Below are 7,500 nucleotides of genomic sequence, written 5' to 3' on the forward strand. Positions count from 1 at the left end.
TCCGAAGATTTGATATTAATACTGTAAATCTGCGTTCAACAGATTAGACATTAAGCACAGAGAGGTCTGGTAAAGCATAGGGAAGCATTGTAAAGCACAGAGAGGTCTGGTAAAGCATAGGGAAGCATTGTAAAGCACAGAGAGGTCTGGTAAAGCATAGGGAAGCATTGTAAAGCACAGAGAGGTCTGGTAAAGCATAGGGAAGCATTGTAAAGCACAGAGAGGTCTGGTAAAGCATAGGGAAGCATTGTAAAGCACAGAGAGGTCTGGTAAAGCATAGGGAAGCATTGTAAAGCACAGAGAGGTCTGGTAAAGCATAGGGAAGCATTGTAAAGCACAGAGAGGTCTGGTAAAGCATAGGGAAGCATTGTAAAGCACAGAGAGGTCTGGTAAAGCACAGGGAAGCATTGTAAAGCACAGAGAGGTCTGGTAAAGCATAGGGAAGCATTGTAAAGCACAGACAGGTCTGGTAAAGCATAGGGAAGCATTGTAAAGCACAGAGAGGTCTGGTAAAGCATAGGGAAGCATTGTAAAGCACAGAGAGGTCTGGTAAAGCATAGGGAAGCATTGTAAAGCACAGAGAGGTGTGGTAAAGCATAGGGAAGCATTGTAAAGCACAGAGAGGTCTGGTAAAGCATAGGGAAGCATTGTAAAGCACAGAGAGGTCTGGTAAAGCATAGGGAAGCATTGTAAAGCACAGAGAGGTCTGGTAAAGCATAGGGAAGCATTGTAAAGCACAGAGAGGTGTGGTAAAGCATAGGGAAGCATTGTAAAGCACAGAGAGGTGTGGTAAAGCATAGGGAAGCATTGTAAAGCACAGAGAGGTCTGGTAAAGCATAGGGAAGCATTGTAAAGCACAGAGGGGTCTGGTAAAGCATAGGGAAGCATTGTAAAGCACAGAGAGGTCTGGTAAAGCATAGGGAAGCATTGTAAAGCACAGAGAGGTCTGGTAAAGCATAGGGAAGCATTGTAAAGCACAGAGGGGTCTGGTAAAGCACAGGGAAGCATTGTAAAGCACAGGGTTACAGGGTTACATTAATCAATAAACACACAGTCATAAAATAGAATAATAGGAAATAAATAAATAGCTATACAGCAGACAGTGAAGTAAAAATCTCAATTTACTGAACAGCTGCGCTAATGCACTCTCCACTGAGTCAAGAGCACTCACATTAACCAGAGTGACAGAGAGAGAGAGAGAGAGAGAGAGAGAGAGAGAGAGAGAGAGAGAGAGAGAGAGAGAGAGAGAGAGAGAGAGAGGAAGGACCAGTGATCATGTTAATAAAGCTAATAAGAGGTGAGGTGCATAATTTATATATATATATATTTTTGCTGTATCTGTGCTGCCCGCTAAAGCTATCATTTATTTATTATCTCTGTGTTTTAATGAAGGTATCTCCGGGCTTACAGTCTCTGAGCCACCAGGGAGTGTGAACTGAATAATACCTCCCTCTCTTTCAAACGTTACACGCTTGTAAGGGGAAACCTTATATGAATGAGAGGCTGCTGAATTAGCCCTCTGTCTGTCTGTCTGTCTGTCTGTCTGTCTGTCTGTCTGTCTGTCTGCCTGCCTGTCTGTCTGCCTGCCTGCCTGCCTGCCTGCCTGTCTGCCTGCCTGCCTGCCTGCCTGTCTGTCTGTCTGTCTGCCTGTCTGTCTGCATGCCTGCCTGTCTGTCTGTCTGCCTGTCTGTCTGTCTGTCTGCCTGCCTGCCTGTCTGTCTGTCTGTCTGCCTGTCTGTCTGCGTGCCTGCCTGCCTGCCTGTCTGTCTGTCTGCCTGCCTGTCTGTCTGTCTGTCTGTCTGCGTGCCTGTCCTGCCTGCCTGTCTGTCTGTCTGCCTGCCTGTCTGTCTGTCTGTCTGCCTGTCTGTCTGCGTGCCTGCCTGCCTGCCTGTCTGTCTGTCTGCCTGTCTGTCTGTCTGTCTGCCTGCCTGTCTGTCTGTCTGTCTGTCTGTCTGCCTGTCTGTCTGCGTGCCTGCCTGCCTGCCTGTCTGTCTGTCTGCCTGTCTGTCTGTCTGTCTGCCTGCCTGTCTGTCTGTCTGTCTGCCTGTCTGTCTGCGTGCCTGCCTGCCTGCCTGTCTGTCTGTCTGCCTGTCTGTCTGTCTGTCTGTCTGCCTGTCTGTCTGTCTGTCTGTCTGTCTGTCTGCGCCCCCGAGCCCCCCAGAGTGGAAGGTGAGAGGCAGGAATGAGAAGCTGGTGAATTAACATCAACAAAAAAACCCCACGGCTTTGAATTGTGTGTGTGTGTCTTGTGTGAGTGATGTTGTTCTGCAGGCAGCGTGAATAATGCAGGAGCCTCTAATTGTGTTTTTATTGTTATTTTTCGAGCAGCGTTTCAATTTCAGCTTTTTGAGCTTCGGTTCATTCAGAGCAGACTGACCCCTAACCCTTCAACTATCGACCCTCCACCCACACAAGCACGCACACACACACTGACACACACACACACACACACACACAGACAAACACACAGTGATATAAACACACACACACACACATTGATATACACACACACACACACACACACACACACTGACACTGGCCTTTGTACTCTTTGAACAGCCTCCCTCTGCTCAGTGCTGGTGGAGCAGAGAAAGAGAAAGGGAGGCTCTTATACTCTCTGAACAGCCTCCCTCTGCTCTGTGCTGGTGGAGCAGAGAAAGAGAAAGAGAAAGGGAGGCTCTTATACTCTCTGAACAGCCTCCCTCTGCTCTGTGCTGGTGGAGCAGAGAAAGAGAAAGGGAGGCTCTTCTACTCTCTGAACAGCCTCCCTCTGCTGTGCGCTGGTGCAGCCCTCCCTACAGTACAGTATAATGTAGGAGACGGCTATCGGACACTTTGCAGTGTGCGGTAAGCCTGTTAAACGGATTATACAGGATTGATTCCTGGTTTAAAGCTTATCAGCCTTCAGGGTTTATAAACCTTCAAAACTCTTAGAAACCATCTGCCTGCCAGATGCACAGCGTGGATAGATATTAATATAAATACATCATGCTGCATACACGTATGCAGCACACTCTGGATAACCAGGACAGAGCGACAGTCTGAACCAGACTGCTGTCACAATGCAGGGATGGGAATCAGACTCCTATTGCACAGCAGTGTCACGCAGTCCAGGTTTTACTACCAGCTTGATCAGCCCCCAGTGTGTCTAGCTAACAAGCTCAGGTGTGTCTGATTGTGAAACTCCCAGTGAAACCAGTCTGTCTGTGCCACCTGGCCTCCTGTACTGAAACCCAGGCCTCCAGAGGAAGGTGAGAGGCAGGAATGAGAGTACAGACAAGAAGACAGACAGACACACAGACACACAGACTGACAAGACAGACAGACAACAAGACAAACAGACAGACAAGAAGACAGACAGACAGACACAGACAAACAACAAGACAGACAGACAGACAAGAAGACAGGCAGACAGACAGACAGACAGACACAGACAGACAAGAAGACAGACAGACACACAGACTGACAAGACAGACAGGCAGACAACAAGACAAACAGACAGACAAGAAGACAGACAGACACACACACAGACAGACAACAAGACAGACAGACAGACACACAGACAGACACACAGGCAGACACACAGACAAGAAGACGGACAACAAGACAAACAGACAGACAAGAAGACAGACAGACAGACACACAGACAAACAACAAGACAGATAGACAGACAAGAAGACAGGCAGACAGACAGACAGACAGACAGACAGACACCTCCTTATATCACCAGAATCTAATACTCTCAATAACTGATTATTATTATTATTATAATACCAAGTCTAATGCTTGCGAGGTTAGTGGTTGTCCAGATATATAGAGAAGGTGACAGTAAGTAAAGCACAGAGGCAGGTACTGTAGCTGGGGGGAGGGGCAGCACAGTGAGGCTCCAGATTGCACATTTTTTAAAAAGTGGGAGGTGTCTGTGACTCTCTCGGCTTATCAGACAGATGAAGATCCTAGTAGTGATGAGAGAGATTGACAGAGACAGCTGTCAGTCTGCATTCGTCCAGAACACTCGATGCACAGAGAGTATGTGCTGGATCTCCCTGCCTCCCTGCCTCCCCCTCTCCCTTACTTATTTATTTATTTGATTAATTCACTAATGCATGCTTCCACGCCTGCCCGCTCCCCAGAGATTTTGGTACAAGAAATAAAACTGGGGTCACTCATTGCATCGACTGTGGAGTCTTTTCTAGTTACCGATGCAACAGCATTTGAGAAGAGCTTGTGATTAAATTATAATCCATTATCTTTGTCTGGATGTACTGCACATTAACTCTCTCCCTCTCCCTCTCCCTCTCCCTCTCCCTCCCCTTCTCCTCTCCTCTCTCTTGCCCCAGGCTCAGCTCTCATAGGTAACGGTTTCTGTCTCGTTATTTTCTCTGCCCTACGCGACACATTTCAAGCACCATTGACTTGCAAGAAGCATTTGCCACCAGCATCGTCTTTGTGTGTGTGTGTGTGTGTGTGTGTGTCTCACGCGCGTCTCTCCTCCCAGTTTGCTCCCAGTTTGCTGCTGGTGGTTTTCACTTTGTTTTCTGCTCTCTCTCTCACTCTCTCTCTCTCTCTCTCTCTCTCTCTCTCTCGCTCCGTCTCTCTCACATGCTAATTACTCCGTTAATTAAAACACAACACTGCTTTCAGTGCTCGTTAACTGCTCATCAGCTTTGTTTTCACGCGGAACTAAAGCATTTAGTGTGTGTTTGAGAGCAAACAAAGAAAGTCATCTCAACAAAATAGTCATTATAAAATGAGTAAAATGAGTGCCTGTGTGTGTGTCTGAAAGCATGATAAAGCACAGAGAGGTGTGGTAAAGCACAGGGAAGCATTGTAAAGCACAGAGAGGTGTGGTAAAGCATAGGGAAGCATTGTAAAGCACAGAGAGGTCTGGTAAAGCATAGGGAAGCATTGTAAAGCACAGAGAGGTCTGGTAAAGCATAGGGAAGCATTGTAAAGCACAGAGAGGTCTGGTAAAGCATAGGGAAGCATTGTAAAGCACAGAGAGGTCTGGTAAAGCATAGGGAAGCATTGTAAAGCACAGAGAGGTCTGGTAAAGCATAGGGAAGCATTGTAAAGCACAGAGAGGTGTGGTAAAGCATAGGGAAGCATTGTAAAGCACAGAGAGGTCTGGTAAAGCATAGGGAAGCATTGTAAAGCACAGAGAGGTGTGGTAAAGCATATTACAAATCAAACCATGGTAAACGATGGTAAATGTGTAGTGTGACCATGATAAACTTTGATATGGGCTGCAAGTAGATGGAATAATGAAATAAAACACTACAGGCAATACAAGAAAATACCAAACTGTGGTTTTGACACAGTGGGGGAGGGATGAAAGAATCTCGTTGTCATGGAAACAGCTGGATGAGAGGCTCTGGTTGCCCCTGACGACCCCATTGGTGGAAAAAATCACTCTACATTATTAAGGTTTCATAGAGAGAGAGGGGATGTGAGAGAGGGAGAAAGAGGGAGAGAGAGCATTGTAAAGCACAGAGGTGTGGTAAAGCATAGGGTAGCATTGTAAAGCACAGAGAGGTCTGGTAAAGCATAGGGAAGCATTGTAAAGCACAGAGAGGTCTGGTAAAGCATAGGGAAGCATTGTAAAGCACAGAGAGGTGTGGCAAAGCATAGGGAAGCATTGTAAAGCACAGAGAGGTCTGGTAAAGCATAGGGAAGCATTGTAAAGCACAGAGAGGTCTGGTAAAGAATAGGGAAGCATTGTAAAGCACAGAGAGGTCTGGTAAAGCATAGGGAAGCATTGTAAAGCACAGAGAGGTCTGGTAAAGCATAGGGAAGCATTGTAAAGCACAGAGAGGTCTGGTAAAGCATAGGGAAGCATTGTAAAGCACAGAGAGGTCTGGTAAAGCATAGGGTAGCATTGTAAAGCACAGAGAGGTCTGGTAAAGCATAGGGAAGCATTGTAAAGCATGGGAGGATGCTGTAGTCTCGGTGCTTGAGCAGGTTTGACAGAGCGTGGACATTCAGACAGGGAGCGAGAGAGTCTGTCCTTTACTCAGGAAGACAGGGGCGAGCAATTAGTGTCACAGTGCTGTCACTCACACGCCAGTCACTGACAAAGGGATGATTCTGAATTAATAGGCTGCATAGATTTCCTGTCTGTCCACGTGCGTGGGATGATGTCATGCACTGCAGTAACACACACACACACTGAGACACACACACACTGAGACACACACACACTGAGACACACACACACTGAGACACACACACACACACACACACACACACTGAGACACACACACACACACACACACACACACTGAGACACACACACTGAGACACACACACACTGAGACACACACACTGAGACACACATACACTGAGACACACACACACACACACTGAGACACACACACACTGAGACACACACACACACAGAGACATACACACACACACACTGAGACACACACACTGAGACACACACACACTGAGACACACACACACACACACACACTGAGACACACACACACTGAGACACACACACTGAGACACACACACACACACACACACTGAGACACACACACTGAGACACACACACACTGAGACACACACACACACACACACACACACTGAGACACACACACACACACACACACACACTGAGACACACACACATACACACACACTGAGACACACACACACTGAGACACACACACACACACACACACTGAGACACACACACACTGAGACACACACACACACACACACACTGAGACACACACACACACACTGAGACACACACACACACACACACACTGACACACACACACTGAGACACACACACACACACACACACTGAGACACACACACACTGAGACACACTATAGATATGTATTTCTGGGTCTCTACAGGAGTAATGTGGGCTGGCTTTGATTGATTTTTTTTATTGATCCATTGCTTTGAATTGATCCTTTAGTCTAAGAGGGCCCAATAAAACGCAGCACAGTTTGCAGACAGATGGAAGCAGGTTGAAAACAGATCATTTTACCAACCAAACCCCCCAAATACAGGTTACCAAGACTGTAACTATACAGAAAAGGATCAATATCAGGGTCTAGTGCTATATATTATAAAGACATTTCGGAGGGCTGGATCGCATCAATATCAGGGTCTAGTGCTGTATATTATAAAGACATTTCAGAGGGCTGGATCACATCAATATCAGGGTCTAGTGCTGTATATTATAAAGACATTTCAGAGGGCTGGATCACATCAATATCAGGGTCTAGTGCTGTATATTATAAAGACATTTCAGAGGGCTGGATCGCATCAATATCAGGGTCTAGCGCTGTATATTATAAAGACATTTCAGAGGGCTGGATCGCATCAATATCAGGGTCTAGTGCTGTATATTATAAAGACATTTCAGAGGGCTGGATCGCATCAATATCAGGGTCTAGTGCTATATATTATAAAGACATTTCAGAGGGCTGGATCGCATCAATATCAGGGTCTAGTGCTGTATATTATAAAGACATT

The sequence above is a fragment of the Acipenser ruthenus genome, chromosome 56 (genome assembly GCF_902713425.1).
Source record: "Acipenser ruthenus chromosome 56, fAciRut3.2 maternal haplotype, whole genome shotgun sequence".
In the NCBI taxonomy this organism is placed as follows: Eukaryota; Metazoa; Chordata; class Actinopteri; order Acipenseriformes; family Acipenseridae; genus Acipenser; species Acipenser ruthenus.